The 25,320-nt window shown below is 32.2% G+C and overlaps 1 protein-coding gene across 3 annotated transcripts in view; it reads left to right on the top strand.

Moving 5' to 3' along the window:
* The first annotated feature begins 1,792 nt into the window (after positions 1–1,792).
* Positions 1,793–25,320, top strand: part of LOC145239760 (GTPase KRas-like) — a 195,053-nt gene continuing 171,525 nt past the window's right edge. The window contains exon 1 of one of the 3 annotated variants that reach the window (XM_080103190.1): positions 1,793–2,316. The gene's annotated coding sequence lies outside the window, so the exon portion shown is untranslated. Of the gene's footprint in view, positions 2,317–22,858; positions 22,878–25,320 lie in introns of those variants that run through there. The other 2 variants (XM_080103187.1, XM_080103189.1) reach the window with 2 other exon arrangements.

Below are 25,320 nucleotides of genomic sequence, written 5' to 3'. Positions count from 1 at the left end.
AAGTATACTTTGATAATTATGTTTCAGTTTGAAGAAATATGATATAACAAAATTATGGGGTGTTTGTTCGCACCTGACCTCCATAGAATGGAAATATGTCACAAAGTTTAACAAGGTTTTTTAATATAGATCCACAGAATATTGTGATAAGTGTTTCAGCGTAAACAGGTATGGTATAATAAATTATGAGGTTTATCTATTTTATTTTTACTTTCATCATATTCATTTAAAACTTTATTGTCCTATTTCCCATAAAATGCAGTAGTTTTGTTGATACTGACAATAATTAATGAAAGTGTTTAAATAAAAAAGGATAAATTACCAAAACCTTCCTTAATATATTTGGTTCATTAATTTTCAAGGGAGGTAATTTAAATGAAACTTAGTTTTTTGAAATTACAATAAATTTATATTTAAAGTATTTAATATATGTTATGCATTTGAAAAGAATACCTAAGAGCTGGATTAATAATTACCAAATGACAGGTAGTTTTTTTAGGAGGAAAAAATGTTGTTGAAAATGATTTAAATGAAAAATAGAATGAAAAAGGTGTGCTCTTGGCCAAATGCGTACCGTCATGGACTATGGAATAATCGACTATCCTGAGTTCAAATCTATTGTCGTCAATTATGCACTCATAATATTCGGAAAGGTAAAAACTCACAATTCTCCACTCAACTATGGGTATTGCAAGGATCCATGGCATAGTGGATAAAGTATTAGTTAAAATTCAGTTGTAAGCTACACTCTTCTGGAGGTTGAAGGTTCAATCTTCCGTGTGGATGACACTCAGATTACAATTGCAAATTACTTAGGACTTCTACTCAATCATGGCTGATGGAACGAGAGCATGCTACCTCCGTGGATTGTTCACCACCCCTTTGCATTAGACTAAATTTAATTTAATGCAATAAGGTCTATAGTGTCCACTTGTACACCTAGCATTTGTTTCAAAAATCATAATGATTAGTTAATTAGTTTAGGGGTTAATCCTAGACATATATATAATAAATAATGACTCATCGGTCACGGATGGTCTAGTAAAACTTAATAATTCAACTTTTTATTAAGTATTCATGGGTGTAGCCTTTGCAGAGTGATCGAAAAGTGCTTGTACAACTATTTTTTTATGATTAAACAACATAATAATAATAACAGAGAAAATTATAAAGACAGGAGATTTTATATTAGAAAGGAGCCTAAGTAAAAATCAAAAATAAAGAAAAATATTTATGATATACATACTTGTCTCTGTACTAAAATCCCATATTCCAACAATCATTTAAATTGATCAAATAGTTTTTTTTTAACTAAGAAAATCAAATTTTATGACGAAAGCAAGAATGCTGTGGATTGATCCGCCATCTTTAATAAATAAAAAAGATAACTCAATTCGAACTACCGAGATCAAAAGCAGCCTTGTAATGGCTACTATTTAATATTAAATGATATATATATATATATATATATATATATATATATATATATATATATATATATATATATATATATATATATATATATATTTAAAACTACTTGACATTTACGTAATTGTTGGAATATGACATTTTTATCATATAACGGGTACATGCATCGTAAAGGTTTTTCTGTATTTTTTCTTTTTTAATTAAGTTGAACTCTGCATTTGCACAAGAAATAGATGCACAGGGACTTTTCCATTACTCTATCGTATGCAATGTACTCATTGGCTTTAAGTTTCAATAGAATTAAAACTCGAGTGTTTGTGGTTACGAGGTTGAACGTTTCACAAATTGTGGGTTATCTCCCCTTTTTAAAGTCCCGCTCCCATATGTAGAAGTTACGAAATCGACTTTCTACGGGCGTGAACTCCATTTGCACACCCATATTTATCTATCTGTATATCTATTGTTTGTATGTGAGAGTTCGGAAAAATCACAATAATAATAATAATTGGACATCATATGTGAGATAGGAAACTGGAACAAACTGACTCGAGGACGACCTAAATGAACCAGGCGCACTGGAGACAATTACAACTGTGTGATATTTAACGACCGAAAAATTTCGAAGAGCGTGTTTATTTATTTATTGATTTTTTTTTTTTTTTTTTTTAATTTGTAGACATCAAAATCTGAAATGAAAATTAAATAAGTTAATTGGATTGAAAAAAAGGTTCGGGAAGAAGCACAACGTCGAATAATTGTGCGGAATTTTTTGGAATCATTAGTAACAGTAGAAATAGTTCGGTAGTGGTAGTATTAGCCACATAGTTTTCGAATAATCGCCGACCACATCGTCGGAGAAAGAAACGGATTTTTTTTTTATATTATAAGGTATGTACTTGATTTCGTCACTTTTAAACATTTATATTCATTGTCTAACTAAGCTGTGCGTTTTAGTAGACGCGTATATCTGTAATCATAAACTTGCTAACATCTCAAACGCTTTCTTCTATTGTAATATACAGTTGTTGTCGGTTTCTCGTCGCATAAGGAAGGCGACTTATAGGAGAGGACAAGCCAAAATATATTCTCTCTCTCTCTCTTTTTTTCTTTTTATTTGGGAGGGGGTTATTAAGAGAAAATATTTCATGTTACGATGTTTTTTTTTTTTATTTATCAAAAAAAAAAAAAAAAAAAGAAAAAAGGCAGTTAAAACACAGAAAATAGTGTCATTGTATTTTCAGGGGAATCCTGATGTCATCTTTGACTAATATTTAGGCAATAAATTCGTTTCCCTTGCTACAAATTAAAAGCATGGCTCTCTTTCACTCGGCTACAACTGAACCCGTGATTTCTATTTACAAACGATAAAATAGTAGTAGAGTAGTGGAGAGACCCTATTTTTAGTGGAGGGGGGGGGCATTTTTTTCGCCTCTTTTTAAGACCCAAAAGGGGTTAAATACCTTCCATCTCATTAAGCTTAGATTATTATTCCTTAAATAGAACAAAACCATTTTTTAAAATTATTTTTGTTGCTTGTAGAGTTTACGGATCGTGCTGTTTTTAAATAGGATTTTCAAGTTGAATTCAATTTTTACTGTATTTTTTTATTAAACTGTTGGTTGTAAATACAGGATAGTCAAAAAGCCCTATCCCTTTCATGTTAAGAACGGATTTCTAAATAACCTTATTTCAGCACGGTTAATAAAATTCACAGGTACCTTATTTTGGTACTTATGCACTTATGTTACCGTGTTGAAATGACCTTATTTAGGAAGCTGTTCTTAACATGCGGAGGGGAGGGGAGAAGATTTAACTGGTATGTGCTTTCACCTAACAATAAAAAAAAGGATATTGTAAAACTTCAAATTAACTTGAAAACATTACTTAAAAATAGCACGGTAACATAAGTGCATAAAGTACCCTGATTTTTATTTATAAAATTGCATTTTTTTTTTTTTTTTTTTTTTTTAAATAAAAGAAAAAATTATAAAATTAAAAACCTGCAGTGTGCGTACAATTTATAATTTTTCTTGTCTTAAGAAAAACAAAAACAAAAAAAGTTAAGATGCATTACGTTTGTTTTGTTTCAGTTTTGTTTTAGTCTGACAAACCCCTTCGGAATTAAACAAAAAATGTTTCGGTGTAGCTCAACTGCAATAAATATAGAAAGATACTACACATTTTTACATGTTTTGTGGTGCGTTTCTTTGGCATTTTGGTTTGGAGCAAAGTGTAGTATTATTACAGATAATTAATACACCCATATTCTGTTCTCAATTAATGTAGAAATCCTTTTAGACTGGAGCATTTTTTTTTTTTTTTTTTTTTTTTTTTACGACCTGCTCCAGCGTATTATAAACACCCCCAACCACCCCATGTTAAGAACGGCTTTCGGAACACCCCAACCTCCCCCATGTTAAGAACGGTTTTCGAGGTTGGGGGGGTGTATTCCGAAAACTGTTCTTAACATGGGGAGGTTGGGGTGTTTATAATACGCTGGGGAACGTCGTAAAAAATTACTAATCGATTTTATGTCTAACTCTTCCCTCGCAGGAAGCAGGTAACAGGGGTATCTAGCCACACCGAAGAGTCGTAATACGCAAAACGGCTGTGTGGCACATTCAATTTCCGTTTTGTGTTCTTTATTTTCATCAATATATTCCTCATTCATTCAAAACTCTATTTTCCTGACGAAATGATAGTTGAAAAAGAGTTTCTTGATGATTATTCCTTCAATTCTGTTTAATAATAGTATATATTAGAATAAAAATATATTAGATAATTAAATGTACTTAGCTTAACACGTTATTGCAGTTTCACGGTATCATTGATCATTAGAAAGCCCCCCCCCCCAAAAAAAAATAGTATATATTCTTAAGGTGCCTGTGCACTTTTGTCACCGCGCTATTTTTAAATAATTCGTTCAGGCTAAATTCAAGCTTCACGATATCTTTTTCCTTTATTAAATTGTTAGGTGGAAGCACAGAATAGTTACAAAATATCCTCTCCCCATGTTAAGAATGGCTTTCAAAATAACGTTATTTCAGCACGGTGGCAAAGTGCACAAGTACCTATTCTTAAAATTAAAACTTATTCCATCATTATATTGGGTTTAATGTCCCTTAAGATGTTGTAGATTATTATTATTATTTTAATGGCGTTTCACATGTTAGGAATAATGATTATATTGAAGATTTCAGATTTAAGCTGACTATTATTGAGGCAACATTAGTTTAACCAAATTAGTTTCATAAGTTTCTTTCAACTATCCAAACAATACCGTAATAATTATAGCCTAATTATTACGGTTTTTGTTGGTCATTAAATTATTGACCACAAACCAAATGTTTAATTAAGTATAATTGGTCATCGTAATGTTTCAATTGGAGCCATCTTAAAGCTCAAATCTTCAATATAAGTTGAATAACTTGGATTCTCAGATTTTTTTTTTTACCTAGTTTTCTGTTTTTCTTGATTAAAGTGCCCTTATTTACTTGCTTCTTTATGGTGGCAGTATAAAAATTGTCTCTGTCTAGAAGGATTGTTTTAGTTGCCGATGAAAAAGTGTAATATTGGCTCAGGACAGATAACACACTTTACTCTCTGATGTCATGTATGTTTAGTCCCGTATGAATTATATTTCAATTTGCATTATACATCAGTAATCTATCGATACCTTCGGTAACACCGTAACAACATATGTGATGTTTTGTTAGAAATAGTACGTAATGTTTTGAAGGCCTTACTAATTCACAATCTTAAGATAACTCTGTTAGTTTTTAATATATTTTGAGATGCATTTCATCAAATAGAATTGGTGACATCTAATAATATTTGAGTTATTTTAAAAATTTGCGTTGATAAGGTTCTCAAAACAACATTAACGATTGCTCCGATGTTTCTAACAGAACATGACATGGACACTACTCTACATTTTGATCCGTACATCCGGCTTGTGGAAACCGATGGTATTGATGGGAGGTCAAAATAATGCATACTAACCATTGGATAAATATATTCTCTTGCTCAAGTAATTGAGCATTTGAGCAATTTTGTTTCTCCTATTAAGAGACTTTAGGTTTATCACACGAAGTTGGTATACTAGAATTGAGTAGTAGCCTGGGGGGGGGGGGCTATAAACCTCGACCCCTTAATGTGAGCCAAACGGCTATATATTATTGAAACAAAACGAAAACTCAATTTTAGAGACAATCTGTTATTGTTAAAAAATAATTCATCTGTTATCACCACCTAGAAACAGAATGAAATAATTTTGTTTTTTGATTTTTAATAAAAAGACAATAATTTCCTATATTTTAATTCTGTTAGAAAAATAAAATAAAGGAAATGCTGAGATCAATGATTTTTTTTTTTTTTTGCTAAATAGTTTAATAGAAATTCTTGGGTAAATAATTATATTTTTCGGCAGACCTGAACGAGAATCCCCCCCCCCTTATATATTAGTGTCCAATCAATAACAATCCACTGAAAAAATTGCAAAAAGCCGAAAGCCGATCTTAATATAGGAGGGTTAGGGTGTTTATTCCGAAAACCGTTCTTAACATGGGGAGGTTGGAGGTGTTTATTCCGAAAGACATTCTTGTGAGGGAGGGGTGATTTCTCGTTCAGGTCCGCCTATTTTTCTTGGTATTTATTGCAACGTATTTTATGAAAAAATATGTATTTGCAAATATTATTTTCCTTTCTTTCTGGGTCGTCGTCGTTGCTAGAGAGAGAGAGAGAGAGAGAGAGAGAGAGAGAGAGAGAGAGAGAGAAAACAAAAATAATGTTGGATTTGATAAATTTCTATTTTTGTGCCGTTTATTTCTTATTTCGAAAATTCCTTTTTAAAAAACAAAAACGTTTTAATTGTCTGCAAGACGTGAATGCAATGCATCTCGGTAGCTAATTTAATGCACTTTAAGAGGATCAAAGATTTAAAAAAAAAATTTTTTTTCTCTCTCTAATTTCCTTTGAAATTGACTGCATGATCGCATGACCTGAAATGAAATGTGACATTTAAAAAAAAAAATCGTATACTGAATCATCTGTTCGGCATTCTGTCTTCTGCCGCGTAAAGAATATATTTTTTCTTGCCATTGTTAAATTAGAAAAATGAATTGTAATTAAAAAGAAAACGAAAATAAATTTACATTTATTCATATATTTTAAAAACTTTATCCCAGTTAAAACATATTGCTGCAGGGAGAGGGGGCTTAGAAAAAAACTGGTAAATTTGTAGATTAATACGTTCAACGGCCCTTCAATGAGATTTTACTTATTAAAAAAAAATATTTACGATTACTGTTGTCACTTCAATTCCTGTTGCTCTTTCGTTTTTTTTTTTTTGTTTTTTTTAAACGTATCTATTGTTCTAATAGATAGTTAGATGAAAGTACAGAACGGATAAAGGAATATCACCCTCCTTGTATTAAGAAGGGCTTTTCTGAATAACATTAGAAAAAAAAGTGCTGACATGATGCGGATCATCTGGAAATTAAGTGAAAACAATAACCATATAGATAACCCAAACACGGCAAAAAAAAAAAAAAAACTTGTTGAAAAAAACAATTATTTTAGAATCTAGAGTGGAGGATCAGTTTCGTATAAACATAACGTAAAAAATCCTCAATTTTCTTGGCCATTCTAGCATTTTTTAAGACACAAGACACGTTTTTTTTTTATCACCAAATCCGACTTCATGATCATAAACCACATGCAATCGCCTTTACACACACGCACATTAATTTTAAACTAACTCGGCGTTGCCCGGACGGAGAGCTTGGAAAAATAGTTGTTTACATTTATTTATTTATTTATTTTTAAGAGGATACCCGGATTTTTCAACATTCGATTAAACATTACTATTGGTAAAATAAATACAGTCGAGAAATTAATCAAAAACAATTTATTTTGGTTTAGGTAAATTCCGTCAAATTGTGTGCCGTCGCGTCGTCGGACATGTTTATTGACAGGAAGTAACAAACACCTTATTTGCTACTTTACTCATAACCAATATTTACGGAACTTACACTTAAAACTTCTATTTTTTGAACGTCACAAATGAGTTGGATAGTAATGAAAGCAGTTTATTTTTTTTTTCTATAAACGAAACGAAAAAGTGGTAAAAATAAACCAAATTCAACAAATGTTACCAAAGGCAAGATAAAGTTACTGTTCTACTTTGATAAGTTTTAGTGTTTTAAGTTAAAACTTTTAACTTATTTTAAAGCGTTTATTCAGTTCAAAAAACAAGTGTCGAGTGTTAGGTGAAAACAAGAAAAATGGACGACATGAGAGGGTCACATCTTTTGGAGTCTCGATAATCATTCAAAGAACAAACAAAATAGTGGTAGAAACTCGCTGTGACATTTTTATTGGGTATGTTTCTTCTACCAGTATTTTTCGTTTTGTTGTCTATAGTAAAAAAATAAATACCCCTTTATATTTGGATCGTCAGATGCCCATTTTTTTAATGGGAAGCAAAGATTGAGAAAATTATGAACTCGGCGTTCTTATTTGTACCTTGTTTTTATATGACAAAATTGTATTACTCTTATCTTTCGTGTAGAAAGAATGAAATTCTAGAATATTTTTCTAAATGTGGTTTTAAAACTGATATTTTTGTGCTTGTTGGCAACTAATATATATTGTAGATTAACACGTTCAGCTATCCATCCTCTAAACTTTTTTGCTATGGGAGATGAATTCTCTGTGTGTGTTGGGTGTTGGGGTCTACTTTTAGGCGATTATAAGTGACGTTACGACCTTGCTAAGTGGGTTAGTTGTAGTAAAAAAATTTAGTTAATAGCTATAAAAAAATAGTTAGAATGGCCCGGAAATGTAAGATCATTTTACGATAAATTTACATACGAAACTGACCCCCCCCCCATTCTAAATAAATTTTTTATTTTTCTTTCTGCTAAGTTTTTCAGTGTTCAAACGTAATCGTCTTAAAAAAAAGATGAGGGTGGGGTGATTAATCTACAAATTTACCCCCCCATACTGTTTTAAAAATAATAAAAAATAAAATGTTATATACGTCCAAATAAATTATGGGCGACTTTCTAAATAAAAATTGGCTTCGAGGCGAAGCCACTATTTAACCGTATTTATCGTTAAAAAAAAAAAAAAAAAAAAAAAATAGTAAACCCCATATATTTTTCAAAGTTAATAAAGTATTTCCACACTGAACTTTCTCAACAGTATATGCATGCACACATTCGTTTTTCACCCCACCCACCCCCAAAAAAAGCTTGAAAGCTGTTCCTTCCTGTTATCTCGATCGCATTCTTTAAAAAAAAAAAAAAAAAAAAAAACTTGCTCCATTTAATAAGTTTGTAATTCTAAACCATATCGTCATTTGAAATTAATAACTTAGTGTTAAAACCATCTGGCAAAATGAACTGAATTTTTATTCTCCTGTTTAGCTGACAGTTTGGAAAAAGAATGTTTTAAATAATAAATTTCAATAAAACCAAAATGATTGCAGTAGCAATGAGATCTATTTCGAACATGTAAACCGGTTCTTATTGAAAATATGCCAAATGTATTTTAACGTTCTTCTCTCTCTTTTTCTCAAAGTGTTGTTCAAAGAGGTTGGAAATGGAGAGAGGCTAAGAATTCTCGAGACTTTTTTTTTCTTTCCTTGCAGTTGGCAAATATTAAAATAATGGCCTTTTTCTTCATTGTCGTCGATGAACAAACGATAGCACATCTAAATGTTCCTTTAAAAATTATTTATTGATACATGCTTTTCTTTTAAAAAAGAAAAAAAAGTTCTTTACTACCCCCTCCTCCCTTCGAAGATGATACTAAAAAAAAAAAAAGAAGGAAACTTCTCATTTTTCATAACATATTCAGGTTTTAGATTATGGGTTGGGGAGGGAGGGTACTTTTGAAAATTCACGTTTTTGTGCTTTTGTTAATGTTAGGAAGTATTTTTTATGGAATTACTCATAGGACAACAATTCGTTCCACGATATTTTCTTTCTTAATCGTAAAGACACACAGACAAAACAAGTGTAATGTATATTTGATACACTACAGCGATATTGAATTATATATATATATATATATATATATATATATATATATATATATATATATATATAATAGCTGGGGCGGGCTACTCGATGTTGTCAAAGATTGAATAAGAAATCTCATGTCTTTTTGCATCCAACCTATAAGATCGTTTTAATTCTTTTTATAAATTTTTGAAACGGCAGTATTGATTGGGTAAAATTGCATTTTGAAATCAATGTTGGTAAATAAAATCTGTTCTATATCCCTCGGAGCTCACCCGGCATCCCCGGGGAGTCAAGCATTGAATTTTTTAACGTTTCTATTTATTTGTTATTTATTTATTCATTTATTGTTATTAGTTAAATCTCTATTTCAAGTTATCACTAAAATAAAGTATAACGTATTTTTATGGATCGTCGAAAATGCGAACCTACACACAATATTGTATATCCCTTTGATCAAAATGATATCGCTCGTCTCCCGACAAGGTCAGTTTTAAATGTGGTGAAAACTCCAGCTAACCCCCAAAAGGGGCACTCTGTATTGGACCGACAACATAAAAAAAAATGACTTGCAGTAATCGCAATTACTGCACTCTAGCCAAAAGACCACAAGGTTATGAGGGTCTATCACAAACACATTGTGAATACATGCGGGAACCACAAGAACTCCTTGTCATTTGACTAGGAGCAGAGTGTAGTATCAGTCTTGATATTATACTCCATCTTTTTTGTCTTTGGTCAGTGAAGGAGAAATCCTTCTAGACTCAAGCAATTTTCTTTCCCAATTCAAAGTGCTCCTTTTTGGGAGCTGAATTTCCCCGATTAAAAAACAGACTTAGTGTCTAATTCTGCCCTCATATGGAGACAAATGCAGGCAGATAGGAACCGAGATAGTGTTAATCCAAAAGGATAAGGCAGATTCTGTAGAAAATCTTTCATGTGAGAGCTCAATGCGAAGCATAGCATGCATAATGCTTAAAGAAGAAAAAAAAATACAACACAAATTTAGCCCACAACCTCAAAAAAGGCCTTTTCAAATGAAGTGGACCAGTCAGGCTAGCATCTGACTTGTAGAATGCAGAAACTTACAGCTATTATTTGTATTTATTAGAAAAATAAAATAATGAAATAATGGGGGGTGGGTAATAGAAATAAGACTTATTTCAATTTGAGAAATAACCAACTTGAAGATCTGCACTCTTATTCGAGTTATCTAGAATAGTATGGATGTTTATTTGTATTTTTAGATGAGGATTGATGATTTGGAGCTCTTATCTTGATTGCTATATTCACAACGTTTCTGCCGATGTAATCTCTTGGACCTTCTATTTGCTCTTTTAGAATCGAGAACATAGACTATTGAACTGGGCATATAGCCTAACCATTAAAGGTGTTGGTTGACAATTGGTTCAGTTCTTTCTTCCGGTAGTAATAACTAGGAATAACGTAAGATCAGCATTTCTACCTGGTCATGGCTGACAGAATGAGAACAGTCTACTCTTGTTGATTAAATAAAGGGTCAATTAGAAATTCTGTGCAGGTTCCCTAGTTCGATTAAGTTCTGAAGGCTGAGAGGATGCACCTGAAGGCCAGATTACGTCACCCAAGACACTATAATATAACTAAGATGAGATTAGTAGTCCAAATAATACAACTTATCAATCATCATCTCAAAAATTCAGAGATATCTTTCAATTTTTAATTGAAACATTTTTTTTTTTTAATATTGCAGCATAAACAATAAGTATATAGACCAACTTATTAAATATTATTGATACGATTTAACCCCAGGTTCACGTGTCATCTGATATGAGTGTAATTAGAGAAAAGTAGTCTAGATAATAGAAATGAATTTATAAAAGGTTACTCCTATAAAAAAAAAAATGACTTGCTACATGGCCATCCTTATAATAGGCCTGGCAGTCGTACAACTAGGGTCTTTTATTGGAGGTGGTATGGATTTTCTAAGATAACTGTTGTAGCAGTTAAAAACAGAAAATTCCCCTGTAAGATTAGTTTGATGTTTTTTGTGCATTTTACTTTTTTTTTTTTTTCTTTTTGCTAATTGGCAAATTTAACAATTAACAAATTCCTATAAATGAAGAGAATGATAACTTTGATTAAACAAAGACAAATGCATATTTCAATGTGTGATTTTTAATTTTATTTTAATGCAAGATTTATTTATTTTTATAGAATTTGTATTTAATCATGGTTAGAATCCTTTTAGAATGAAATTTTATATTGGAAATGAAGTGTTTTCAATTAAAAGAAAAAAAGATCTCTGCTGACTGGCTGAAAATCTTGCTGATAGATGCTAAATGTTACCCTTCTTGCTCGGTCTGTTGTAGGGATGACCATGATTTTCATTCCTCGACAATCAACTTGATGATTTTGTTACTGTTAAGCTAAGGTATTGTTCTGTTCAATCCTAGGAGGTTTACCCTCTCAAGCTTTACCATATCTAAGGAGTTTATTGCTAATTGCCTGAAGTTCTTTTACTGAGGAATACTGACAACACTGTTCAGCTCTTTTATGGTAGGCCAGATTTCACTTCACCTACTGTGCTAGCTTTTCAAAACCCCCACCTGGCCTTGTACTTCTTCAGAAGAGGATGTAAACCTACATGACATTTTTAAATGATTTTATTTTCACTCCAGTAAACGAATGAGAATATGTGAGTAGTTCACTGGTCAGTATTCATCTAGTTTATCAAGGTAGAATTTTATTATTGCTAAACTGCCAAACCTCAGCGTTTCATTACCAGTTGTAAACTGCAAACCAAAAATGTGAGAAAGAAATCTGGATAAGTTTACAGCAGTCATTTCAAGCGATAAAAATATCTAAAACTTATTAAAAATTAATTTTCCAGTTAACAAAGCATTAAAAATTTTTTTTTAAAGTTGAATCTAAATCCAAGAATGAAGTTTTGGCAGAATCTTAACATATATAAAATTAGGTATGTTTGTGCGTGTAAGGATGGGAGAGAGTAAATTCTGAAACTATCAGAGCATTATGAATTTTGTACATAGCTACTTGGCATAAGGATGGATAATGTGAACTATTTTTAGTTTTATTTCAGGCAAGCTTGAAAGCCTTCACCTTTTTTAACCATACATATTATACCTCAATTAATAAGTCTAATATATAAAACTCACTATGTCTATGCGTGTTTGTCAGTTTCCATTTTCTTCAAACTGCATTTCCTCACATATGCAAGGTTGCAAAGCAGTGTGAGGCGGGTCAAATTATTTTATTTTATTTTTTATTTTTTTTTTAACAGTCCTTTTATGGATCTTTAGCCAGTAAAAATAGCTGCTCAGGGGTCAAAATTGGAACTTCACAGGCATAAGTTGACTTGAAGTATTCTTGTATGTATGTGCAAATATATATACATTTATATGTTAAAGTTGATTCTTTTAGCTATTTCTTAGTCACGATAATCTGACAATAGCTCAAACAATGCTTAAGGTTAGAGTACTAAATGTTTTGGTTTCAATTCTAGCTGATCACACCCATGTCATATTGGGTACAATATAAGTTATAACAAACAATAGAGAGTCTGCATAAAGAAGGGCATAATTTGGTCACAACCTCCCTTTTAAAAATTCAAATATTTTGAATTTGCATCATTAGACACCAATTTTCTGTTTCCTAAGACCCATCTTCTATAATATAAGACATTTGTCTATGTCAAAAACTACTAAACAAATACCCATAAATTTAGTATTTTATTGATCGGCATTATCCCAGATGAATAGTATCTAAAATTTAGAAAAAGTTTGCCCTGGGGGCCTCTTCAATCTTATAAGTTTTCAATATCCTAGATAAAGTGGGTAGTGTCCCAAAAGTTAGTTAACTTGGTTATAGTGGTGCTCTATATCCTTGATATGTTTTAAAGGTTTGTCAAATACTGTAACACCTAGGATAAAGAACTTCTCTATCCTTTTGATGGTACTGCCATGATCCATAGTGCTCAATATCCTACATAGAACAAGTAACCCAAAGTGAGGTGACATAAAAAAACAAATTTCTCTTCTTGAGGAAGTGGAAGGTTCTAGTAATGCTTTGGCGGCATAAATGTTGCACAGATTATTTAACATCTATTTTGTTTTTGTAATGGCCCTGAGTAATGCTGGGTAGGCTTACTAGTTAAACTCAAATCCTAAATTTTATTGATTTTGCTGTAATCCATCGTTTAATAGATTTTGATGAAAATTGAGGCATAAGGTTTAGTAGCATTATTTCATGGTTTTAATCTTCATTAGGCGACATACAATGATATACAGTTTAGTTTATGGAATTAATTTTCATTATTAACTGGTAACAATACCAGTCCTGAAACTGCTATTAAAATTTGATTCTATACCCCCCCCCCTTTTTTTTTAATAAGATAACTAGCATTTTTGTAAGAGTTTTCAATAAAATGAAATTATTTAAATTGGAATTAATTTAAAATAATTAATTATTAAATACAAATCATGTTTTGTTATAAACAAAAAGGAGTGAAATAAAGATTGGAAGAATTCATTATGAACACAAAATATCACCAGTAGTAATACTATTTAATCTATAGGAAAGGGGGTTGGTGACAGAGAATGACTAGCTTCGAATTTGTCTTATTTTTTGGTTTTGCAAACTTAACCTAATTCAAACAATTTAATTCAAGCTTAATGGATGACCCAATGGATCACATATTTTTCCTGGTGTTATTTTGCCAATAAAAATTAAAGTACATATTATTGAATTTGCTTTGTATGATTAAATTTGAAAAACATACTTTACAAATTGATCAGAATTTAAAAATATTTCCCCCCTCCCAAAGCTTCTTTTTATTTGAAATTCTTTAAAGATTTATCCAACCTTTGCTGTGTACAATTATCTTAAGACTAAAACAATTTGGAGTTTCATTTTTGTTTAATTCCATCCAATAAATAATACAATGTTTGTAAAACGTGTGCACTAAACTATATCACTGAAAATATACTATTGTTTACATCTGTCCTTGAACACATCTGATTTTGAAAAGATGATGAATAAAAGTTACATAGAACTTTATTGGACGAATATGAGAGGAAAGTAGAAAACCTCTTTAAGGCACAGCATTTCGAAGCTAAATGCTTCTCATAAGAGGAAAAAACCGGCATTATAACACTATAAGGGCATACAAATAAAACCTGTTTGAGAACATTTAGATTAGAAATGAAAAAATGGGTGATTAATGGAAACTATTAAAGATGAGGATGAAAATCGAGGTGTATTGATATGGGGAGGAGGTAGACAATGAGGGAGGGATGGATCAGAAAATATGAAAATAAAATGGAGAAACATGTATTAATAAAAAAGTGAGTGGAAAAAAGTTTTTTAAAAACCCCTAAAACTTAAGTAGAAATATAGAAAAAATTTGAAACAAAAGGGATAGCCCAATCAAAGTTCTTGCTTTAGTAAAGATGATATTCTTTCTTGGCTTATTTATTATATATATATATATATATATATAAAAGGCACAGCCAAGGTTGTTTTTGTTTGTTTGTTTGTTTTTTTAAACAAAATAAAATCTATTATTCTTCAGCAACATTTTTTTTTCTAGAAAGATGAAAATGTCTGAATTTTATCACATGAAAAGCAGAATAATATAAAACTTCTATGATTTTTAACAGAATTTTTAATTTTCGAAAAAAAACAAAAAAAACAAAAACACCATCCGCCACCATTTTTATCTCAATGGATAACACCTTTGATTATTTTTTTTAAAAGGTTTTTGAACCAATTAACTTATTTATTTAATCATTTTTTTTGTTTTTTGTCTAAATAAGATTTAGGATGATTTGCTATAAGAATATGCAAAAAATATTATAACGTAAGTACCTGAATTTCAAATGATTCCATCTTTTCTATCGCTCTGTAGATTCTACGTGGCGGAATTAGAAAAAAAAACAACAACAAATATCCAAAATTTAATGATAGTTAAACTAAGATAGCCTTTATAGTCCCCCACACGTTAAACTAAGTCAAGCCTAAGTTAAAGGGAGAGATAACTGTTTGTAAATATGAACAACCGTGTGTAGGCCTTATGGTCTACCATAGGTGAGGTAATATCATGTAACAACAAATTGCCGAAAAAAAATTATTGTATTTTTAGTAAAATGTGCAGTTAGCGATTTTTTTTTTTTTTTTTTTTTTTTTTTTTATCACTTCTTCAAAGCATTTCCTATTTAATGGTATACTAGCATTTCAGCCAGGCGTTGCTCGGGTGTTTGGAGGAGTATGTTGAACAAAAAAAGAAAAAAAGCGGTAAATTTTTTTATTTGACTCCTATTATGACCCGTTAACATTTATTATTTTGGGCTCAAATCAAATTAAGTTAGATCCATGTCCAAGGAACCTATATCTAAAATTTCAAGTGTTTAGACCCAAAATTGTCGGAGGAGTTTGGTAGAGTACTCAAAGGTCAAATCGTTGAACTTTGACCCCCTTAACAGCTAAATTCCTGGCCGAAAACCGATCATATAGGTTTTCCCAAATCTCAGTACTCTGTATATCAAATTTCGAGTCTGTAGACTTAAAATTGACAAAGTTATTGCGTAGGGAAATGTACACAGGCACACAGAGACGGTCACTTTCATAGATATATAGATAGATAGACTAATAGATTAAACAAAAATATATATGTATACATAAATATATATGGAACCAATTTTGTGTTTACTGTAAAGATTTTACGCAAATATTATGCAAGTATGAATGATGTAGAATATCTGCATGAATATAATTACATGTAATAGTTAACTCTAGTTGATCATCCCATTAGAAAACTGAAAAAACTAATAGGGAATTAATTAAAATTAATGTTTAAAAGAATATGCAAATTAGCTAGATCTTTTGCTAGTGAATGCATTTCCACACCCCATATATAAGAAAATTGTATTTTCTTTTTAAGTAAATAGAAAATCGAGTTTTTAATATAAATATCAATACACACGAAAGAAAAATGAATTTATAGGAGTACAGATTAGCAGTATTCGGCTCACAAAACGAAAATTATTAAACCCGGATTTCCAACTTCTAACGTAGACCTGCACTACTAGGTCTCCTTCTCTAACATCAGTGGTCTACGTTCTAACCTTCCAGAGGTTGAAACCCAATTACAGGAGACTAAACCAGACATATTATTTCCAAGTGAAACTGGCATTGGACAGACCATTTCCCTAGATGAGTTCGTAATTAAAGGATACTCTAATTTAACTTCCAAATCTGACCCCCAAGATCGTCATGGCCATGGAATATGTGCCTATATAAAAGATGGCTTTCCATGTGGTAGGGACATCTCCAGAGAAGATCCTAACTTACCCTATATGTGCTTCCGGGTTGCACTAGCTCAAACTACTGCATTTATATTTGCTCTCTATCGCCCCCACTACAGTGGAGTTACTATCTTTAAAAGCATAGCTGAGAAAATTGACCACACCCTATCTGCTTATCCTTCAGCTAATATTCATGTCTGGAGACTTCAATGTTCACAATGTGGAATGGTTAACTCACTCAAACAAGACCGATGATGAGGGGAGGTTCTGTCATGATTTCTCCATTGCTTATGACCTCACTCAGATTGTTCACGAACCCACCCGTGTTCCCGATACTGACGGCCAGTATGCACCTCTTTCTCACAACTTGCCCTGAACTGTGTTCAGCTTCTGTTCTGTCTCCACTTGGATCTTCCAACCACTCAGTTGTATCAGTTAAGATAAAAATGAAATGTAATAAGTTTCCAGATGTACCTCTCCATCGTACAGTATATCGATATTCTATGGCTGACTGGGATAGCTTCTGCATATTTATATCAGATCTACCTCTGCATTCCATGTTTAAAAAGGATGTGTCCTTTATAGTATCACATCTGACAGAATGGTTAATCGTAGGTATAGACCGTTTCGTACCCTCGAAAAAATTCCAGCAAAAACCTAACAGCCAGCCGTGGTTCTCTCCGGAATGTGCTGCTGCCATTGCGCAAAGAAATCACTTTTTCCATTGCTTCCAACGTAATAGCAGTACTGAGACTAAAGCCGCTTTCAGAACTGCCAGTAACCACTGTAAAAAATTAATAAAGAACGCAAGAGAGTTGTATGCTCAGTCCAAAGTAGCTGAGCAGCGGCTTGGTTCCTACCTGTTTTGGCAAATAGCAAACAAAATCCTGAACAGAAGCATGTGCTCTATCCCAACTCTCATAAATGGACCTGAGGTAATCTCGTCAGCATCAGAGAAAGCCAAACTCTTTGCCAAGAACTTTGCAGCTAATTCTAACCTTTGCGACCAATGCTGCCAACCTCCAATATTTCCTCCTGTATCAGAAAACATGCTCTGTGATATACAAATATCTGTGCGTGATGTTACCAAGCTAATCAAAAACCTTGATTCCAGTAAAGCAACCGGCCCTGACGGTATTCCAATTATAGTACTCAAAAGACTTCAACCAGAACTTGCACCCATCCTTACAAAACTGTTTAAACGTTGTCTTAAAGAGAATTGCTTCCTGTAACCTTAGAAAATCTCATCAGTATGCCCTATATTTAAGAATTCAGATGATCGCTCATCTCCCTCACAGTACAGGCCAATAAGTCTCCTGTGCATCATGAGTAAGTTGCTGGAATCTGTGTTAAATAGAGAAGTAATCAACAATCAGCAAAAATAACCTTCTTAGTGACACACAATATGGTTTCCGTTCTGCTAGATCTACAGCAGATGTGCTTGCAGTTATATCTCATAGGATTTGATAATCTCTCGATGGAGGCAACCTTTCTAGGGCAATTGCTCTTGACATATCAAAGGCCTTTGATAGAGAATGGCATAAAGGTTTACTTCACAAGATCTCCAGCTATGGTATAGCTGGAAATGTCTTAATTATCAAATCATTTCTCTCTGATAGGTTTATAAGAGTAGTAGTTGATGGGCAGAAATCAGAAGCTCTTAGTATTAATGCTGGAGTCCCTCAGGGGTCCATCCTGGGCCCAACTCTCTTCCTGATCTATATTAATGATCTTCCAAATCACATCCTTAAATCATTCATAGACATCTATGCTGATGACTCTACTATCTATGGTAGCACATCTAAGACCTTAAACGACCAAGTTCTCTCTGATTCTCTCTCCTCTGATCTTGAGCAAGTGGTACTATGGGGAAAGAGGTGGCTTGTTACTTTTAATGTATCTAAAAAAAAGCTTTTATCTTTACATCATCAACGCTCTGATCTCCATCTGGCATTAATTGAAATGAATGGCTCTCGTCTTGGGGAGGCCTCATGTTTTGACAAGCTTCTGGGCTTGACCTTTACGCCTGATCTTTAATGGAACACATACATTAAATCCGTTACCAAGGCTGCTGGAAAAATGGTGGGATCCTTCTGTCGATCCAGTAGATATCTCACTGCTGATGCAATTTTCTATCTATATAAGAGCCAGGTACGTCCAAGGATGGAGTACCGTTGCCATATCTGGGCAGGAGCTGCTAGAAAGGACTTATCCTGCTTTGATAGAGTTCAAAATAGACTTCGTAGCCTTGTTGGGGATGTCCTTTTCTCTTCGCTGCAACCTCTATCTCACAGGAGAGATGTTGCGAGTTTTCTGCTTTATCGTTATTTTCATGGCAGGTGCTCGGCTGAGCTTCATTCTACGGTCCCCCCTTGCCAAACGTTCACAAGAAACACTCGTCTAGCAGAAAACACTATCACTAGTTTTCCCCACTCTTTATCTGTGCCTAAACCTAAGTGTAGATTCCATGATCAAAGCTTCTTTCTTAGAACTGCACACCTATGGAATTGTCTTCCTTTTTTCTGCTTTCCAGCTGACTACAATATAGTTGTCTTCAAGTCTAACATAAACAAGTTTTTGATGAGCTGTTCCATATAAGTTAACAAATTTACCGAATCTCCATTACTAACGGTTACTATATTGTCCAATTTCTACTGTACACTCTTTAACCCTTATCCTCGAGTGGCCTCTTGGCCTTGATAAGTGGTGATGCCTATGTTAAAAAAAAAAATTAATTTATTTTTAAAGATTTAAAAGTAGTTTTTTCATAAAAATAATGAAAATATATATTTCTTTTTAATCTGGAAGAGGATAAACATATTCAACGAATTTCACACTTCAAAAACAAAAAAGATGAACAATTAAACACATTCAAAATTCGGATTTTCTACCTTAAAATCTGATATGTGCACAGTTATTTTTGTTTTATCTACGATCTTAACCTTCCTCACAATACAATATATTTTAAGTTTCAGATGATTGTTGTACCCACAAATAAAAAAAAAAATGGGAGTTTTGTAGGCTATATATATATATATATATCTCAATTATGGAAAAAAAAAATATACGCCATTATAAAGTTCATTCTTCACTTAATCAGTAAAAATTTCATATTGATTGGATAATTACTTGATTTTTGGTAGATTTTTAAAGAGATTCTGTCAAAAAAAAATACTTACTCCCTCCTTCCATTTTGGCCGTGCCTAATAAATATAAATATATATATATATATATATATATATATATATAAATTTTATGTACGTAAATAATATTTAATAATAAAAATAAGTCGCATAAATAAGGGCAATTCATTCATGTGTGTGTGTGAATAACAAAAAGCTTGTAGCTCTTTAAAAAAAAAAAAAATGCTAAGATAGCGGAAAAAAATTTAAAAATCACATTGTTTCAAAGTTGTTAATATCGCTAAAAAACGCCAGCAAATCTTATATATACAAACAATCATGGAGGTGATAAGTAGTATTATGAATTCATCCGAACTTTATGAAATAGAAATAGTTTCGTAAATAACACTTTTCTTGGGTAAAGACTAACAGCATGTGTAAGGAAGACTTTTTTTTATAATATAAACTAGCGGGGGGTACCTAGCGTTGCCCGGGTGTTTGTAGGTGTGTGTATGGGAGAGAGTAAGTAATAACCCTGTTTAAATATCATTAAAAAAAAAAAAAAAAGACGATGTTAAAAAATCGGAAAAAAAAAAAAAAAAAAAAAAAAAAAACCGGAAAAAAATGGCATAAAAACCTGTCGGGTCGAACCTGCAATCTTAAGATAACAACGCTGTGTGTGTGTGGGGGGGGGGTAAACTAAACAATAAGCAAAGTAATAACCCTGTTTAAATTAAAAGAAAAAAAACGTTGCCCGGATGTTTAAAGGTGTAATAGAAAAAAAATAGTTTTGGTTGGGAGGCGGGATTGAACCCGGAAGCCTTGACGTGGAGGTGGAAACAAAAACCAACCACTTAACCGTATCAGGCACAAGTGAGAGTAATTGATTAGCGTGTTAAGTTAAGGCTTATAAAGCGAGTGAAAGAGGTTTGATTGACAGGTAGACGCTAAATGAGTTCATCGTGGGAGTGTTACGATGACGTGGCAGTATTTTTAGTTTTCGCTTCCCCAAGATGATGGGGGGGGAGCAGCTCCCCATTTAAAGAGGATTGTCCAAATCGAATAGCAATTGTCTGATATAAGGAGAGACTCCACATTGATCAAAAGCTGATTGCTTTCTGGACGTTTCGGCACGAAAGCCGAGACCACGAACCGTTTGAATTTAGTTTCACTGTATTTATACTAAAAAGCCAAACAAACAGGCGACAGAGCGAAATAGCGCGAATCTTATAAAAGTCAATGTAAATAAATCTAGACGCGACGTGCATTCGCAAATCGTAGATGTTATTATTTAGACGGTATATAAAAAGTTCTAAGACATAGTAAGCCCGTTGAAAATGCCGGCAAAAAAAGCCTTTGCGAGACATACATAAAATGATCACACACATTTTGCCTTTTATATATATAGATAGGTTAGCAAAAAATTAATCTAGGGCAAAAACTAGATATATTCGTTTTTTTTTAAAGAGGTTGTGTTGGATTAACACTGTTGGAGTGTCACGATATAGGATACTTTTCTGTTTTTAAATCCCCGAAACAGTTTTTCATTGTAAACAATCAATTATTCTTACAATAATATTAGGACCTGCATAAATTCCTATAAGCAAACTAATGCAGTGATTACAAGAGAATAATTGACTTTACAAGGAAAGGAGTTTTCAAACAAAGGATTTTAGATTAAAAGTTGTTTTTGTTTTTATTGATATAGTTTGGATAACCTAGCATGGCTACTTATCCAGAAAAGTTTTCAATCATAGTTTTGATAAGCTTTATTTCCTCAGGCCCAAAATAAGCATTTGTGAGATTTATTTTGAAAAATAAAAACATCTTAAAAATGAAAACCCAAGACAGCCACATTTTTAGTCTTAAGAAATAGTTTATGATATAGCTATCATAAACCTGGATGTGTAGTTATGCTATGATTTTATGAATAAAACTTCTATTAAATACAAATAGCTCTATTTATTATTGAACACTGTTGTATAAACACAGTAAAAAGTCTTCAGATTTATACCTAATGCTTATTGAATTTCACCCTTTATTTATTCCAATTCGTTTGTTTATGAAGCTCAACGTATGTTAAATATAACAGAGCATATACAAATAAATGACAAAATATCCATATTCCAAGATGCGGTTCATCTTACGGTTTATTTCTTTCAACGTGTCAAAATGTTCAATTCTTAACAGCACCTGTTTCATAGCACAAAAACAATCATATAATAATGTCGGTTTTTGAATATTTTCCATCCCGACTAATCGGAAGAGTAAAAACTCATCAATTTTAAAAAGAAAAGAAAAAAAAATTTGGGTAAGATTACTTAAATCCCCAAAATAGTTGCATTGTGTTTTAGGATATTTACGCCATCTTTTCTAAAGATGGTTAAATACCATAAAACACAATGCAATTACTCTTCAGATTTTTTCGGATTTAAGTAATCATGCCCAATTTCTTTTTGGTTGACTACAGCTAGACAGAATCAATAAGGATCTCTATACACTCCTGTCCTAAACCCTATACCCCTTATCAGTACATATGGTCATGGGTGGGGGTTCTATCTCCACAATTCTAAGAAGAATTTGTAAGCCAACAAAACTTTACGACTATTTTATTATATATATATATATATATATATATATATATATATATATATATATATATAAACATTTGGAATTGTAACAGCTTCTAATTTTTCAATTACTTCAATATTTCACACCCATAAATGCTTCAAAGTGAATAACATATTTCTTTCTAGGCATTAGTATCAAAATATACTTATTGTAAGAAAGCTATACAGGAACTGGTGTTTAGATATGAGATGTCATCAGACTGAACTGCGATGAGTAACGTTCCAATCCCTTTGCAAAAACACTAAACACTTTATTAGATTAAGATAAACATCTTTCACTTATAAAAAAAGGCATTTGTAGAATCTTACTCATTGCCGTTGAAGTCTCTTGGACAAAAACACAAGTTTTTATGTAGCTTACTTGCCGTAAGTATGTTTTTCATACTATTTGTATGTAACAATAACATAAACCAAACTCGGTCCTGGATATGACCTTAAACTATATCCAGTGATGAGGCCTCAGCTTGCGGGCTTTTGGGAGTGTGGAGCGACCCTTTAATTGCCATTGCTCCCAGGTCCACTCTGACCCTGTGTGGTAGTACCTATTAGGGTCTCAACTATGGGTTAAATAGAAACCGACTTGAAAACACAAATATATTCTATTAAAAAAAATTTCTTAAATCTTTAGATTCGGCATTAAATAACCTGAAAAGGGTTGACATGCCGTAAAATAACGAACCAACCAACCAAACTCAATCGGAACAAAACCAAATTAAGATGGCAGATTTTGGACGAAGAGCTCAATATCCTATCTGATAAAGCGATATCAATAATAAATTAGAATAAATTAACACTTTACTGCAGTTTCATGGCATCCTGTCATCAGAAGTATATCAAAGTGGCATGAATTGACTCTTTTTGTTAATGCCAGTCAGATGCACTTCTGATCATTGGTGATGCTGTGAAACTTCAGCAGAGTATTGAGTTAAGTGTATTTGATCATCTATAGTATATAGATAGTTGTCTCAGTATGTTTATATGTCTGGCTAAAACTAAAAACAATTAAACAAATACCCACAAAGTTGATATTTTTTCCGATTGGCATTGCCTCAGATGAATAATATCTAAAATTTAGAAAAAAAAAAGAAAATTCATTCTTTATCCTAAACTAAAACAGATTTCCTAGTGTGTGTGTGTGGGGAAAGTTCTAGACCGATCATGTACTAACTAAAGGTAAGTAACCGATTTTTAATCAATGAATTAATTCCCTCATGCCAACACATTCCTGAAGGAATCTATAGAAACGAGTTGTCTAGATTTATATCCAGAGAGAAGAATAGGCTGAGCAGAGAAGATTGATTTTGAAAGATATATTCTAGATAATCCATTGAATGACGTGGGACATTATTTTTATTTATTCTTTTTTTTTTTTTTAACTTTACCAACCTCACACCGGATACAAAAAATTTAATGAAAAAAATTGCTCCACATCAAATTTTAAGTTATATTAATACGTTTTTAAAGAGTAATTGCACACATCAATAATATTATTGCACTTGGTAAAATCCTAAATTATCAAACCATTATGAAGTATGGAATATGTAGTCTAGGCAGCAGGGTTAGTAAGGTGGGCATACTATTTTATTGATTTATTGTATTTAAAAAAATTTTTTTTCTGCAAACCTTAAACTGTTTCATACTCCACAAAGAAAACAAAAATTTAAACATAATGCTATTTTTATTGCTTACTAGTAGGGAGATCCGACGTTACTCAGGATTGAATGAGAGTCAACGAATGTTCCATCCTCCGATACTTCTTTTATCAAAATCTGTGAAATTGCCCATTTGTCAATCAAATTGATTGTCTGCTCAGAAACTTACCTAAAAAGCTGCAGTTACTTAGTCTCCATTACCCTGTAGAGAACCTACCGCTTATTTTATGGAATTATTTATATATGACTTGAATTAAAGTTTAAAATGTCAAAGTTTAGTATCATGTTTCAATTGTACTCTAATCAATAACATTAATTTTGAACGGGCTTCTATTTTATCAAAGAACCTACTATTTTATACGCTGGACCCTTTTGCTTGTGTGTAAACGTGTTAATTTTCATCACGCGCCGACTGTTCCTTCTTTTAATGGATTTTTTTTTAATATAAATTTTTGATACATGGATGTATTCTGATACAGAATCTATCCAAGAACACTCCCAGGCACATAAAGAAAGTACATTTGTGTAAGATTAAAAAAAACAAAAAATCCAATTGTTTTGGAGTCCATGAGGAGCGAACTCCCACACAGTGCCTTTATATATATATATATATATATATATATATATATATGTATAATATATATTTTCTTTTTCTTTATCCATCTGTACGAACATATAAAGGATACACTGCATTTAGACAAGCTCACTTACAGAATGCTCATTCCAGGACGACTATAAACAATATGTAAGGCATTTTGAGCTACCCATTTTTATATTTAACGATATATGAAAGACACAAGTATACTCTGTCCATCCCGTAAGTGACAAACCTAATTTATTTTTGTCTGCTTACGTAACTAAGCCAAATTTTGAGAATACAGCAAGAATCTGAGTAACAAGATAAACGATGCCTTGCAATAATAATAAACTGTCCCATTGTAGGAAATCATGTCATTTATTTTAACTTGTAGGTAGGGTGCGGTTTTGGGGGATGGAGAGGGTGGGGGGGGGGGAAGGTCACACCTCCTAAATGATATTTTTAGATGAAAAAATGTCCAAATTACTCACCATGCTGCCTAGAATACATTTCCCATAATTCATAGGTTCACGAGCTCTCCCTTCATATGTAGGTATTATTGCCGTTCAAATGCACGCAC

This window comes from Euprymna scolopes, chromosome 19 (genome assembly GCF_053919585.1).
Source record: "Euprymna scolopes isolate OS-2025 chromosome 19, ASM5391958v1, whole genome shotgun sequence".
Lineage (NCBI taxonomy): Eukaryota > Metazoa > Mollusca > Cephalopoda > Sepiida > Sepiolidae > Euprymna > Euprymna scolopes.
The sequence above is the reverse complement of the archived record's forward strand: the minus strand, read 5'-3'. Positions and strand labels throughout refer to the sequence as shown.